The 16,176-nt window shown below is 48.9% G+C and overlaps 1 pseudogene across 1 annotated transcript; it reads right to left on the bottom strand.

Annotated features, from left to right (window-relative positions):
- Window positions 1–3,838: 3,838 nt before the first annotated feature.
- Window positions 3,839–6,906, bottom strand: LOC116268964 (annotated as a pseudogene). The gene is made up of 3 exons (XR_004176266.1): window positions 6,855–6,906; window positions 6,031–6,772; window positions 3,839–5,758 (listed from the first exon to the last, which is right to left on the bottom strand). The product of XR_004176266.1 is annotated as a translation initiation factor IF-2-like (transcript).
- Window positions 6,907–16,176: the final 9,270 nt, after the last annotated feature.

Below are 16,176 nucleotides of genomic sequence, written 5' to 3'. Positions count from 1 at the left end.
GAGTGCAGTGGCACCATCTCAGCTCACTGCAAGCTCCACCTCCTGGGTTTACGCCATTCTCCTGCCTCAGCCTCCCGAGTAGCTGGGACTACAGGCACCGCCACCTCGCCCGGCTAGTTTTTTTTTGTATTTTTTAGTAGAGACGGTGTTTCACCGTGTTAACCAGGATGGTCTCGATCTCCTGACCTCGTGATCCGTCCATCTCAGCCTCCCAAAGTGCTGGGATTACAGGCTTGAGCCACCGCACCCAGCTGGCATCTCCTTTTAAGTGGCTGTTCCACTTTTTAATAGTTTTACATAGGACAACTCTTGTTTTTTGTATCCGAATATGCTCCAAGACTAGAAATGTGATATCCCAGGTGGGCGCAGTGGTGCACGCCTGTAATCCCAATACTTTGGGACCCTGAGGCGGGTGGATTATGAGGTCAGGAGTTTGAGACCAGTCTGGCCAACATGGCGAAACCCCGTCTCTACTAAAAATACAAAAATTAGCTGAGCATGATGGCGCATGCCTATAATCTCAGCTACTCGGGAGGCTGAGGCAGGAGAATCGCTTGAACCCAGGAGGCGAAGGTTGCAGTGAGCCGAGATCGCACCACTGCAGTCCAGCCTGGGCGACAGAGACTCCGTCTCAAAGAAAAAAAGAAAAGAAAAAGATAAAATCACTCCAGATAGATAGATAGATAGATAGACAGACAGACAGACAGACAGACAGACAGATAGATAGATAGATAGATAGATGGATGGATGGATGGATTTGGGATGACTTCTTTGAAAAGACAGTCATTGAATGAGCTCCGAAGGATGGATAGGACTTTGACTAGTGCAAGAGTATTGCACTATTGACTAGTGCAGAGAACAGTGTGAGCCAAAAGCTGGAGGCAGGAAAACACAGGGCATATCTGGGGAAGGATGATAGATAGATTTGTTTAGACTATAAGGTGAATGGAGGAGAAAAGTGAGAAATAGGATTATAAAGGTAAGTTGGAATCAGATTATGATGAACCATGAAGGCCAAATTTGGTTTATTAATCGGCCTTCCAGGTCCTGTGCAGAAGTCCAACTCTGATGGGGGCATGGGGTGGCTAGATTTGCAGGTGAAAGCCAAATTTTTTATTCCTTGCCCAGACCTTTCTTGGACCTCCATCTGAGAGCCCAGGTGCCTCTGCAGAGCAAAGAACACTCATGAACACAGCCATTCATTCGGTCAGTTCATCCCCGATGAACAGGTCTAGCTCGCGTTTTAAAGAGGAAAAAAATGAAGGTCCAGAGATGTGTGATGTTTAGCTGGGCCTTGGAATCTTCATGGCATTGGGCAGGGTATCTAATGAACAACAGGCAGACTACTCAATAAATATGTATTTGTTAGGCTGGGCGTGGTGGCTCACGCCTGTATTCCCAGCACTTTGGGAGGCCGAGGCAGGCGGATCATCTGAAGTCAGGAGTTCGTGACCAGCCTGGCCAACATGGTGAAACCCTGTCTCTACTAAAAATACAAAAAAAAAGAAAGAAAAAAAAATTAGCTGGGCATGGTGGCGGACGCCTATAGTCCCAGCTACTTGGGAGGCTGAGGCTGGAGAATCGCTTGAACTCAGGAGGAGAAGGTTGCAGTGAGTGAGGCTCACACCATTGCACTCCAGCCTAGGTGACAAGAGTGAAATTCCATCTAAAAAAAGATGCATTTGTTGACTAATTGATGTATCCAATTTGCCATGCACAGTGAAAGGGTCTTTCAAACACATGACGCAAACGAATCCTCCCAGCTACCCAGTGGCTGTTACTACACCTTTAATGGATGCAGAACTGAAGCTAAGGAAGGTCAAAACAAGACCACAGAGCCTGGAAGCAGCAGGGCAGGACTGAAACCTAGGTTTTCTTTTTGCTCTACTCAGACTCAGTGGTTTTCAAATGTGGTCCCTGGAACAGCAGCACCCCGTCACTCGTTAGAAATGCAGATCCTTAGACCCACCCAATCAGACACCCTGGAGATGAGGGTGTCTGCAATCTGTATTTCCACAAGCCCCCGGTGATCCCGATGCATACTAAGGTCTTAGAATCCCCACTTCAATCCATAAGTGACTGACATATGGGGGATATGGAGACTTCAAGGCTGGCTCCTTTCTCCCGGGTAGTCCTGTAGCACTTGCACTAGACGTGGAGAAAGCAGCGCACCCAGAGTCACACAGAGATGTCAGCAGACCAACGGGCCCAGGTTGGAGCAGGTGCCAGGGAGGAGGAGCTGCCAGTCACTGTCTAAGAAGACAAAGGTTCTAGGCCTCTCAAGTCCAAACTTCTTGTTTCAGTGTGGGGTACCACCACAGTCACCGCTACTGTGTGCATGCCACATACTTGTGGGATTTACAGCCACTGATGAGAGGTGCTTTGGGATTCCTCCAGCCTAGGAAAGAGACGTGTTTGACAGGCCCGCCCCCACTAGAAAGATTAAGCATAATGAAGGGCTCGGGTGAAGATGAACGTCTGTCTCCTGTCACCCAGCCTTGCCTCTCAGGAGAGGGGAGAGAGCTACTGAAGGCAAGAGCGGGCTTTCCCACGGGGCACCTGGGCACAGACACCTGAGGGATGGGGAAATATGCCTTTTACAGGGGTGGAAGAAAAGGAACAGAGGGGCCTGGCATCCCTGAACAGTTTGAGGGCCTTGGGAACAGGGGTAGGCAGGGCAGGGGGCAATGTGGAAGTCAGGTGGGACAGAGTGCCAGCCCAAAGTCTGGAGCATCACCTCCATGCCTCTGTGAGAGCGCTCCCAGTATCCTGGAACGGCGAGCCTCTGAGCTAGAAGTTGACCAGGCTCCACGCCAGGAGAATGGAAAACCCCTGCGCCGCTCCAGAGGTGAACTCCCTGTTTCCACAACCCTCGTCCAGGGAAGCAGGTTTGTTTACCCTCAGGTTTGAGGGGTCAGGCTTCGGTCGTTTGGTTTTGTGTGTTTGTCTTGTGCCTCGGGCATGGAGTCCAGAAACCAATTGTCTGCCCGGATACACATTTTCAGTCCTAATCTGTACACAGCCTCACTCACACAACCAGGACCTTTCCTCTTCAGCTGTAGTTTCCTAGAAATGTGACCGCCCAGTGTTATGATTCAAACAGGGCTCGGTCCCAAGGGATAGTGGGACAGGGTGGGGTTGGTAGTGTTGGATCTCTAATGCCGCACCCTTCCTCTGTTGCTGTCTCTCTTTCTCTGGTTTTCACAGTGATCTATGTAATTTAATGCTCACCCACACTCGTTGTTGTGAACTGCCTTCACTAGGGTTGGGAAGGGGAGCAGGAATCTTGCAGAACCCATGACCTAACCTGGTTGCTTCAAAGGTGTCTCTGTAAACGGGATCCTGGGCTGCCGCAGCCACTCACGGGCAGTGCCTTCCTGCCCCCAAGAGCTTCCAAGCTGCAGAGCTCTGTGCTTTTAGGCCCTCAAGGGGCAGTCCACAAGGTGGAAGCTCTTGTAAAAGCTGAGATTTCGCTTCACCATATAGGAGAAAAAAATATCCTGGGGGGCTATGGGGTAGCCTGAAGAGGAGGCAGGTGGGATGGAGGGGAGCACAGGGTCGACAAGATCCAATAAATCAGTATTGCCTGTGCTGTTTCCAGAATGCTAGTCACAGTAATAGTGGCCGGCAGGGGGCTGTCCCTGTGAGATTGTGTGAGAGAATTAGGAAAACAGAGAAACCCTGTTATTTTGTTTTCCATTCTCCATGTGACCTGCAGTATTTTTCCTCCTCCCATAAGAAGTCAGCTTCCTCCCTCACCATCCCGATGTGACCTACTTATCTGCTCCCTTGAAAGGGAGGTACCCTGGAAGCCATCCCAGTCTGGGGCGGCTCTGTCTGAGTCTCAGAGACAAGCTCTTTAATAAGGAAAATCCAGAAGCAATAAAACTGGGGGGCAAGGTATTAGGGAGGCTGGAAAACGTGGGAGAAGAAGGGAAATGGAGGCCAGTGGCACCACAGCATTGTATTCGGTGGTGCGCCATCAGCCCTCATGGCTGACTCATGCCATGACTAAGGGAAATTGGTCATGGAGCCATCAAAGAGGGCAGATGTCAACTGCTGGAGAGAGTGCATGGACAGAAGTACAAGGAAAATAAAGTCCAGCTCTTCCCAGTTGACCACTTTGTGCCCCTACTTCACAGAGCTGTGATCTAATCTCTGAACCCTTTTCCTTATCTGCAAAATGAGGATAATAATTTTTATCTCAGAAGATTGATGAAAATACTAAATAATTTACCCTCTGTTCCTTCCTAGAGAAAACTTAAGCATATATCAGAACAAAGGCACATAAATGATAACGGCTACCATTTATTTCTAAGTACCTACTCCGTAAGAAGTCCTATATACATAGTTTTCTCACTTAATTCTGTGAGGAAACCATTATGCTTATGTTACCAGTAAGGAATCTGAGGCCCAGAGAAGTTAAATCACTGTGCAAAGTCACACAGCTAGCAAGCAGCAGAACTGAGGCCCGTAACCACGTCTGTCTGGCTCAAGGCATGTACTGATTGACTGTAACATCATTTGCCTTCAAGGATTTGCCAAAAACCCTTGTCCCCAGACCTTAAGTAAATTTAGAATGCTGAGTCAGATTGGGGCCGAAGGAATCAAAGAATAATTGGGTTATATAATGCTATGATTTTATGCTAATCTTGGCACTAAAGAGACATTGTCTCGCAATCTGGAAGACTGTAACTGCCTATCTGGTCTCTAGCCACTGGGCCTCCAGTCTGGCCTCCCTCCAATCCATTCTCCTCACTGTAGCCACAGAGAACATTCTCCTGCTTCTATCAGTGGTTCCCAGCTGCCCTCAGGATTATATCCAAACCCACTGGGGCCAGGGCTTGGCCTGTTCTTAGTAGGCCCTATCCCATTTTTAAAATCAAATGCATTAAAATATACCCATATCACTTACTAAATATGAATTCTATCATGTAAAATCTTTGAAACAATTCATGATTTGAATTTTGGAATTATTAATTTAAATGTTCATTTTTCCTATGTGGGTGTCAATAAACTTTTTTCAGGTCTCAAATACTTGGGACCTTCAGGAAGCCCATAGCCCCAAGTACTGTGCATATAATATCTAATGGTGAGACAGCCCTGTGTGTAGGCCCCGTCCCCCTGCCCTGTATGTCAGGCTTTCTGTAAATCCTTTTTCCTCTGCCTAGAACTTTGCTTCTGCTTCTTCTAAAACTGTACACTGCCCACACTATTCTCCCCTCCCTCCTTGCCCTGCAGTCTATTTATTTTGATGTAAGTTCATATGTACTTAACCTGTTTCCTCATCGGTAAAGTGGGAATAGCAGTGTTATTTCACAGGATTATTAAGAAGACAGAATACGTTAATACACCAAAGCCTTTCTACACGAAGTATCCTGGGAGCTTGTTGGAAATGCAGACTCTCAGGCCCCACCCCAGAGGTACTGAATCAGAACCTGCATTTCACCAAGATCCCCTGCGATTCGGACCCATTTATGTTCGAGGAGCACTGCACTCCCACACCGAGAACCATGTCTGTTATCGAAGAAGCACTCGACAAATGATGGCCAGTATGAAGGTGATGAAAGGTCAGGCTTTTACAGTTGTTTCTGGTTTTCCTTCTTGCCTTACGTTAACTTGCAGACTCTAGTTCAGTGGTTCTCAAACGGTGTTCCTGGGAACCTATGGCACCCCGGGAGCCGGCCCATGGCACTTCAGCTACTGCTGCGGCGGCAATGAAGACCATGGTGCCCGCGCTCAGGTCCCTTAGCTCCATCTGCAGAGGGAGACGGACAAGGAAAAGGGCAATTGCAATATCGCTCTTTTTGTATTACGAGGGCTATCAAATATTGTATTACGAGGGCTATCAAAAAGGGAAGTAGAGGTGCTGGAGCATCTTGTGGGGTCCAGGAAAGCGTTATCTAAGACCCGAGAGTTGAGTTGGTAACTCAAGATTCCCCCCGAAAGTGGCAAAACAGTTTCTACTGGAAGAGCAGACCGACTGCTCCCGTGATGCGAGCGGGGAGCAAGTTCCAGAAAAGATGCGACCTCTTGGCCGGTGGCAGATGCGCTCAGGCGCGGCTCCAGCTACCGCCGCTGAGAAAACGTGGTGGCTTTGGCTTCGCGGCAAAGCAGCCGCCCGGTGGCTTCATCTCTCCGCGCCTCGGTTTCCTCGTCTCCAGCCCTAAAATGGCGACACGTCCCACAGGTCTCGGGAGGGTGACGTGAGGGGGCAGAGTCGTGTTCCCGAATCCAATCGGCTGTTTCTTCCCTTCTCCCCTCCCTAGTTCGCGAGCCGCGTGGCCGCGAGCAGATGTAGGCCCGAGGGCTGGCGCGACGGCCGCGGCGACCCTTTCTTCCGCGGTCCCGGCTCCACGCGGCGCGAGGCGGGGAGGCTGCGAGGCTGCGACGGCGCCGAGGCTCCAGACAGCCGCGCCCCGGGGGCAGGGCAGGTGGGTCCCTGAGGGTCCCGGGGGGGCGCTGCGGGCGAGAAGGACGGGCCTGGGTGTGCCTGGAGCCCTCGGCGGCCCTCGCTGGAGGCCTGGGCGGCTGCAGGGGGACAGAGCGGCGCAGGGCGGCCGCGGAGAGCAGGTAGTCGCGGGGCGCGGGGCGTCGCGGGGAGCGGGGCGGCCGCGGGGAACAGGGCGGCCGGGTCCCGAGGTGAAGGCGCCTGTCGCGGGGAGGCGAAGGGTCCTGTGCTGAGCAGGCGGCCGCGGCCTGCGGGCCCACTCGGGGGAACTGCAGGACGGCCCCGGGCGCTGGGCCGAAGAGGCCGCGGCGGCCGGGCTAGCTGGGGAGGGAGGGCCGGGCCGGCGGGCGCGGAGCGGAGCGCGGGGCCGGGCGCGGGGCCCGCGGAAACCAGGTCAGCTGACGCGGGCGGGCGAGCCGGGCAGGGGAGCGGGGCCCCGAACCCACTTCCCGCATCCGGTCCCGGCGCGCCCGGGGCTGGGCTGAGCTGCGTCACGTGGCTGCACCTCTTTCTTCCCCCGCGGGAGGCCCGGGCCGCCCTCACCTTTCCCGACGCAAACCTCGCCGCGCAGCCCCTTCCCCTTCGTCTCCGCCGCGCCCCCCGCCCCCAGCCCGCCCCGTCCGCCGGCAGCGCCGCCGGCTGCAGAGTCCGGGGAGCGCCAGTCCGGGCTATTTGGGTTCCATTTTTCTCACAAGAGTCCTTGATTTCCTGCTGAGTTTTCCCTAGGCGTCCCTCAGTTATTAATAATAATGGCCCCGGGCGCGGTGGCTCACGCTTGTAGAGGTGGGTTTTGTTGTTGTTGTTGTTGTTGTTTTGTTTTGTATTTTTAGTAGAGACGGGGTTTCACCGTGTTCGCCAGGATGGCCTCGATGTCCTGACCTCGTGATCCTGACCTCGTGATCCACCCGTCTCGGCCTCCCAAAGTGCTGGGATTACAGGCTTGAGCCACCGCGCCCGGCCCGGCCTTATAATCTTGAAACATCTAGCAGTGTCGGTATACATCTGTTTGACCAATAGACCAGGCAACAATGTCTGAACTATATTTAGTCTTCAAACTTTCTAATTTAATTTTAACAACAATTTAAAAACTAATTTTATTTCCACCGCGCCCGGCCCTGGCTCACTCCTGTAATCCCAGCACTTTGGGAGGCCGAGGCAGGCGGACGTGAGGTCAGGAGTTCAAGACCAGCCTGGCCAACATGACGAAACCCCGTCTCTACTAAAAATACAAAATTTAGCCGGGTGTGGTGGCGGCGCCTGTAATCCCAGCTACTGGGGAGGCTGAGGTAGAAGAATCACTTGAACCCGGGAGGCGGAGGTTGCAGTGAGCCGAGATCCCGCCATTGCACTCCAGCCTGGGCAGCAAGAGCGAAACTGTCTCAAAAAACAAACAAACAAAAAACTACCGCTTCTGGGCCCTTTGTATGAAGGAAGCATTTTGCATAGACTCTTTTTTCTCTCTGATTTTTTAGGGCCACAGTGTAAGTATTATTAACCCCGACTTAAGATGAGAAAACTTGAAGTTCAGGAAAGTTAATGTGCTCAAGGTCACAGCTAGTCAATGGCTCAACTGGGATTCACATCTTAGGCTGTCAAACCGAAACTATGTGCCCTTTTCCGCCGTCCACACCCCAAGGGGAGGTCATGCCAGGACCATGTAGAACGACGGTGTTCTGCTAGATTCTATGCTAAAGCAGCACTGTCCTCAAAGACAGATATTTTCTGAGCCAGTCTAGGAAATAACCTAGCTCCAGGGCAGTGTTAGAAGAGACTGCCCTTACAGCCTGTTTTTTGTTTTGTTTTGTTTTTTCTGAGACGGAGTCTCGCTCTATCGCCCAGGCTGGAGTGCAGTGGCGCGATCTCCGCTCACTGCACCTTCCACCTCCCGGGTTCAAGCAATTCTCCTACCTGAGTAGCTGGGACTACGCGCGCCTGCCACAATGCCCAGCTAATTTTTTGTATTTTTAGTAGAGACGGGGTTTCACCGTGTTAGCCAGGATGCTCTCGATCTCCTGACCTCGTGATCCACCCACCTCGGCCTCCCAAAGTGCTGGGATTACAAGCGTGAGCCACCGCACCCGGCCCCAGCCTGTTTCTTTAGCACAAGAGTCTGGTCAGAGCTAGTGATCTGGAATTCTTTCCTGACTTCCAGGAGAAGCATTTTGATTTGGGGCACACTCCTCCCATCCTCATGGTCTCTCCCCACCCCTTTCACCCTGAGGAGAAAAGTAGGCTTTGCTTTTGTCCAGAGACTGTCCAACTGGAACCCACCTGCAGATCAACGTGGACATCAACCCACTGCCTCCTGCAAAGCAGGAGGTGGAGAGGGTGAGGGGAGGGGAGGGAAGGGAGGCAGGAGGGGCAACTCAGTGCAGCCACTTTCCCGTGCCCCCTTCCAAGTGGGAAGGTAGGGCTGTTCCGGAAGGGAGAAGCAGTAGTTTTGAAAACCAGAGAGCGGTCTGCACGTGGAAGGCAGAATTTTTGTTCTGATGAGACATTAGTAGGGCAATGGCTGGTTTTCATTATTTGAAAGCAGTACAAGCACATCGTCAAATAACTTCACCTCATAAACATGGTTACATAAGAGAAAAGCCTGAAAACCACCTGGAGGACCCGTACCGTAAGAACTCTAGACGCAGGCAAGGCAAACCATTTCTGAAGATCACTTCTAACCCCAGTCTCTTAAGTTGCAGCCTTCCTTCCATTCTTCTGGGACTGAGGTGGGGAGTGGTCTGTAGCATTGGCGCCACGGTGGAGGGGTTGGAGTGGGGTGGTGGAATGGAGGTATGATTCTCCTTTTCTGTGTGAGTAAACAAAACACAAACAGAACAATTAAAAATAAAAATGTGGCCTAGCACAATGGCTCACATCTGTAATCCCAGCACTTTGGGAGGCCGAGGTGGGTAGATCACTTGAGGCCAGGAGTACAAGACCAGCCTGGCCGACATAGTGAAGAGACGGGGATCTCTACTAAAAATACAAAAATTAGCCCTACTCGGAATGCTGAGGCATGAGAATCACTTGAACCCTGTAGGCTGAGGCTGCAGTGAGCCCATACGGCAACACTACACTCCAGCCTGGGTGACAGGGCAAGACTCAGTCTCAAAAACAAAATAAAATGAAAACAGGACCATTAAGAGGAAAGGAGGAATAGAAGTCAAGTACCAGGGATGAATTAATGACTGTAGCTGGGACTAAAGGCCCTGCTGTCATTGAAAGGGAGGTCTGAGTGAATTGTATTGGAAAAACTACACTTTAACTTTGCTCAGGCAAGGAGCCCTGAGGCCTACCTTTTTTTTAAAGCTTCAGTTGCCACATTTGTAAAACAAGGACTTTGGATATGATGGTTCTGAAACTGCCTGCAAGTTTGGAAACTTCTGATTCTGAGATGCCAAGATATTTTCATTAAGTGATGCCCAGTTCTTCCATCTCAGTACCTTGGTAGTCATGTGACTAACTGCTCAGCTTTCCTGCTTTTGTGAGATCATTACTGCCAGTTCCAAGTGCATTTGGCTGCCAGACAGCAAACATTCCATGTGTGAACCAGGGATATATATTGCTATGACAGTAGGTCTGCACATTGGAGGGATGCTGACTTAACCTGAAACAGCACTAAACACAGTGTCATCTCCAACACACTATTCGGAGGCCTAGGCCTGCGCAAAGCCTTCTAATTTGCTTTTAGATGGCATCAATCTTTGTTCCTCAAGCTTTTGAGGAGCCAAGAATCAGAGTCCTAGGAATCTTATACTTTGTACCTATGTTTCTATAAAAGTTAGCAGGTCTACCCCTGCCGCTTTCAATCCAGTGGGATTTGTTACACCTGGACCATCATTAGCCAGCTTAATAGCTGAAGTTGTACTTGATATGACCTAGGGTTGGGGCTGGAACCCGTCCTCAGGAGGCGCTTGCTGGGGAGATCTATGTATATCACTTGACTAACACAGTCACAGCAAATGGTCATGTTCTCTCAGTAGCAGCCCACACATAGTTTCCAGAAGGCATCAGTAGCTCCTTATAGGTACCTCAAACCTACAAGTCCATAAACGGAGCCACAGGTCAGGGTGGGAATGGGGATTTTTTTTTCTTTTCCATTAATTCTTACACAGCGTTCTGAGCGCCATCACTGAGGCATACACAAAAAGTAGAAACAAAGAAAAGCACCTTCAGCATAGAGGTTAAGGACACAGGCTCCTGGGCTTGAATCCTGGGTCTGCTGCCTCCTTGCTGTGCTGTCTGACCTAGGGCAACTGACTTCACCTCTCTGTGCCTCAGTGTCTTATAAGACTATTGTGAGGGTTAATGAGTTAATTCATGTAAAGCACTGTGAGTAATGACAGCCCCATGTAAGTGTGACTGTTATTGTGGCAAGTCCTATGGCAACTGACTTAGACATTTATTTAACATTCACTACAGTTCTTTTTGAAAGGGAAAATACAGGAAATCACTGAGTTCTGCCACACTGGATTGTAACAAATGTCTGTGACTAGGGGTACGTAGGAGGAAGGAAATAAACAGATGGATGGACCAGGCCCTTGTTTCTTTTACTTCCTGCTACATAAAGGGTTTTGTACTGTGCCTGATTGCTTTAATTTTGGGGGACTAAATAACATGAATTGGAAATCTCTCCATGTTAGAATATGTAGATCCACCTTATTATTTTAACTGTTGCAGAGTATTACTTACTATAGATCTACACTAGGTTATTTACATATTCCCATATAGTGATTGACACTGATCTAATGTTCATTGTGTACTGGATGTGGGAGGGAACATAGGTGCTAAAGCAGGGTTCCCAAGAGGTTTGTAATTTTGAGGGTTTGTAATTTTGAGGGGAAATTCAAGACTTACATAAAATAATTGGAAACCAGTATAAGAACCTGTGTATAAAATATTAAACTGGATTGAAAACTAAGTGTCAATACTGGTGTAATACTCAGTGGTGGGTGAAAAGATGGGATTTAATAGGAAATAACAACACAATGCATGCATATATTGGAGTGGAGGCCCTGGCTCCTGGAAGCTCTGGCTGGAATAGAGAGGAAATTTACCCTCTAGTTCTTCCAGCCTCCCTGAAAAATTACTCAACACAAGAAGGACAAGTCTACACTCCCTTAACAAGCCACAACACAGGAGCACACGGGTGTCTCTGCAGGAGGTGGAATGCAGCAGGCCTAGGTGCTCTCCTGCAACTGGCTCAGCATGTGGGCAGCACCTTCCTCCTAAAGCATAGGGGTGCAGGGGAGAGTTCCCACTCCCACCTTCTGTTAGAGGCCAGTGTTGTTTTCCAGTGTTGTTTTCCCTGAAGCACAAATGGTGCCGGTCCTTCAAGGTACAGTGACTCTGCTGAAGGAACTGGATTGAGAACTCCCTTTTTTTTGAGGTCCTTAATCCTTTGTTTGGCCCTGATTCCTTGGGAAGAACTCACAGGGTTGTGAGAACAGTTCCCCATAGGGCCGAGCTGAGGACATTCTGTGCCTAGGTATTCATAAGCCGAGGCTGTATTTCTTCTACCCCACCCGTAAGCACGAATCACTAACCTAAACCAGCAACACCTGGTTGCCACAGGGAATTGGGTTGTGTCAAAGCCCACACTTAGCATTCCTTCTGCAAGTCCCTACCCAACAGCATTTGGGGTACATTAATTGGGGTAAACCCTTTTTTTTTTTTTCTTTTTGAGATGGAGTCTCACTCTGTCGCCCAGGCTAGAGTGCAATGGTACAATCTTGGTTCACTGCAACCTCTGCCTCCAGGGTTCAAGCGATTCTCCTGCCTCAGCCTCCTGAGTAGCTTGGATCACAAATGCCACCATGCCTGGCTAATTTTTTGTAGTTTAGTGAGACAGGGTTTCACCATGTTGGTCCAGGCTGGTCTGAACTCCCTGGCCTCCGTGATCTGCCTGCCTCAGCCTCCCAAAAGTGCTGGGATTACAAAGTGAGCCCACTGTGCCCAGCCTTTTTTTTTTTTTTTGAGATGAAGTCTCGCTCTGTTGCCCAGGCTGGAGTGCAGTGGCACAGTCTTGACTCACTGCAACCCCCGCCTCCCAGGTTCAAGCAATTCTCCTGCCTCAGCCTCCTGAGTAGCTAGGATTAGAGGAATGCACCACCACACCCGGCTAATTTTTGTATTTTTAGTAGAGGCGGGGTTTTACCATATTGGCCAGGCTGGTCTTGAACTCCTGACCTCGTGATCCGCCCGCCTGGGCCTCCCAAAGTGCTGGGATTACAGGTGTGAGCCACTGCACCTGGCCAGAATTTCCTTCCTTTCTAAGCCTGAATAATATTCCATTGTATGACTATATCGCATTTTGCTTATCCATTCATCTGCCAGTGGACCCCCGGTTGTTTCTGACTTTTAGCTGTTGTGAATATGCTGCCATTAACATCGGTGTATGGGTGTGGGAGTCCTTTCTTTCCATTTTTTTTGGGTACGCACCTAGGAATGAAATTGCGAAGTCATATGGTAATTCTCTAACTTTTTGAGGAACTGCCAAACTGTTTTCCACAGTGGCTACATCGTTTACATTCTCACCAGTCATGCATGAGAATTTCAATTTCTCTATATCCTTGCCAAAACTTGCTTTTTTTTTCTTTCTTCTTTCGTTTTTTTTCAAATAGTCATCCTAATAGGTAAGAAGTTGTATCTCATTTTGTTTTGGTTTGCATTTGTCTAATGACGAGTGACACTGAGGCTTTTTTTCATGAAGCTTGTTGGCCATTTGTGTATCTTCTTTGGAGAAATGTCTACCCTAGTCCTTTGTCCGTTTTTGAATTGAGTTGTTTTGTTTTCTCGCTGCTAAGTTGTAGTTCTTTATTCTGGATAGCAATTCCTTAACAGAAATATGATTTACAAATATTTTCTCCCATTCTGTGGGTTGTCTTTTCACTCTTTTAATTTTTATTTATCTATTTATTTATTTATTTATTTTGAGATAGAGTTTTGCTCTTGTTGCCCAGGCTGGAGTGCAACAGCATGATCTCAGCTCACCACAACCTCTGCCTCCCGGTTCAGGCTATTCTTCTGCCTCAGCCTCCCAAGTAGCTGGGATTACAGGCACGCACCACCACACCTGGCTAATTTTGTATGTTTAGTACAGACGGAGTTTCTCCATGTTGGTCAGGCTGGCCTCGAACTCCCGACTTAAGGTGATCCGCCCGCCTCAGCCTCCCAAAGTGCTGAGATTACAGGTGTAAGCCACTGTGCCCGGCCTATTTATTTATTTATTTTTATACAGAGTCTTGCTCTGTTGCCCAGGCTGGCGTGCAGTGGCACAGTCTCGGCTCATTGCAACCTTCGCCTCCCAGGCTCAAGCGATTCTCCTGCCTCAGTCTCCCGAGTAGCTGGGATTACAGGTACCTACCACCATGCTCGGCTAATTTTTTTGCATTTTTATTAGAGACAGGGTTTCACCATATTGGCCAGGCTGGTCTCGAACTTCTGACCTCAGGTGATCTGCCTGGCTCGGCCTCCCAAAGTGCTGGGATTACAGGCGTGAACCACTGTACCCAGCCCTTTTCACTCTTTTAATAGTGTGCACAAGTTATGTATTTTGATGAAATCTAATTTATCTGTTTTTTCTTTTGTTGCCTGTGATTTTGCTGTCACATTCTGGAAATCATTGTGAAGTCCAGTGTCGTGAAGATTTTTCCCTGTGTCTTCTTTTAAGAGTTTTACAGTGTTAACTCTTAAGTTCAGGTCTCTGGTTCATTTTGAGTTAGTTTCTGTATATGGCATAAGGTACGGGTCCAGTTTCATTCTTTTGTATGTGGGACTATCCAGTTTTTCCAGCACCATTTATTGAAAAGATTATCCTTTCCCCATTGAATGGTCTTGGAACCCTTGCTGACAATCAGTTTACCATATATGCAAGGGTTTATTTCTGGGCTCTATTCTATTCCACTGGTCTATATGTCTGTTCTATTGCGTTTAAATAAGTATACAGGGGCCAGGTGCGGTGGCTCATACCTGTAACTCCAGCACTTTGGAGGCCAAGGCAGGCAGATCACCTGAGGTCAGGAGTTCAAGACCAGCCTGGCCAACATGGTGAAACCCCCATCTCCACTAAAAATACAAAACTTAGCATGTCATGGCACGTGCCTGTAATCCCAGCTACTCAGGAGGCTGAGGCAGGAGGATCACTTGAACCGGGGAGGTGGAGGTTGCAGTGAGCCAAGACCATGCCACTGCACTCCAGCCTAGGCAACAAGAACGAAACTCCATCTCAAAAAAAAAAAAAAAAAGTATATGGGGACTGGGTGCAGTGATTGACACCTGTAATCCCAGCATTTTGGCGGGCCAATGGGGAAGGATTCGCCTGAGCCCAAGAATTCTAGACCGGCCTGGGCAACATGACCAGCTCCTGTCTCTATTTTTCAAAAAAGAAGCATATGGTTTCTTCCAACCTCTTGTACTTATACCATTCCCTCAAAGAGAAGGAGAATTAGGAGGAAAAGTCTCAAACACAAAAGAATTTAATGTTATGGTGTCCTGGGTTTGAATGTTCTGAAGATGCCAGTAGATGAGCATTAAAATGTCAGAGTTGGGCAAACATTTTATTCTGTCTTGAACTCATCCCCCCTTAATATCTTAGGTACAACCATTCTCTACATTTTCTCTCTGTGCTGCTAAACTTAGAGGACCCAAGTCAGGATTGGTAGGAGACTGATTTTGTATGTGTTTGGCCTTTACTGTAGAAGAAAAAGAACTGCAACTAGGCCAGGCACAGTGGCTCACGCCTGTAATCCCAGCACTTTGGGAGGCAGAGGCAGGTGGATCACGAGGTCAGAAGTTCGAGACCATTCTGGCCAACATAGTGAAACTCCATCTCTACTAAAACTACAAAAAATTAGCCGGCTGTGGTGGTGTGCGCCTGTAATCCCAGCTACCAGGGAGGCTGAGGCAGGAGAATCGTGTGAACCTGCGAGGTGGAGGTTGCAGTGAGCCGAGATTGCACCGTTGCACTCCAGCCCAGGCGACAGTGCGGAAAAAAAAAAAAAAAGAACTGCAACTAATCAACATTTATTTACTGAGCACAACTTATGTGAGGCACTATAACTTACATAAGTTGTGCTCAACTCATGGTGGCTTATAGTCGTATCGGGGAGGTATATATATCAAGGCGTGACTTGTTACTTGGAGATAGAGAAATGCGAATTGAAGTAGTTGGCAAGATATCCTAAGGTGGGGTCTTTTGGTTTTGTTAAAGAAGAATAAATTCAGATTCAGGAATGAATGAGGAGAAAACTGGGAATGAAACAGGCAGGAATGAGTAAGCTATCTGGGACAGTGCAAAGGCCTTTCTGACCAGATCAGATGGTGTGTGGGGAGGAGAGAACAACTGGATAGGTGGGGTGGGGCCGAATTATGGAGGATTTTTAAATAACCAGGCAAAGGAATGTGTACTCGATTCAGTAGACAGTAGAAAACTCAAAAGTGGTTTTTTTTTTTTTTTACACAGTCTCACTCTGTTGCCCAGGATAGAATGCAGTGAGGCAATCTTGGCTCACTGCCACCTCCACCTTCTAGGTTCAAATGATTCTCCTGCCTCAGCCTCCCAAGTAGCTGGGACTACAGGCATGTGGCACCATGCTTGGCTAATTTTTGTATTTTAGTAGAGATGGGATTTCGCCATGTTGGCCAGGCTGGTGTTGAACTCCTGGCTTCAAGTGATCTGCCCGCCTCAGTCTCCCAAAGTGCTGGGATTACAGGCGTGGGCCACTGCACCC

Source organism: Papio anubis, chromosome 9 (assembly GCF_008728515.1).
Source record: "Papio anubis isolate 15944 chromosome 9, Panubis1.0, whole genome shotgun sequence".
Lineage (NCBI taxonomy): Eukaryota > Metazoa > Chordata > Mammalia > Primates > Cercopithecidae > Papio > Papio anubis.
Note: the sequence above shows the minus strand (reverse complement) of the source record. Positions and strands in the feature narration are given on the sequence as shown.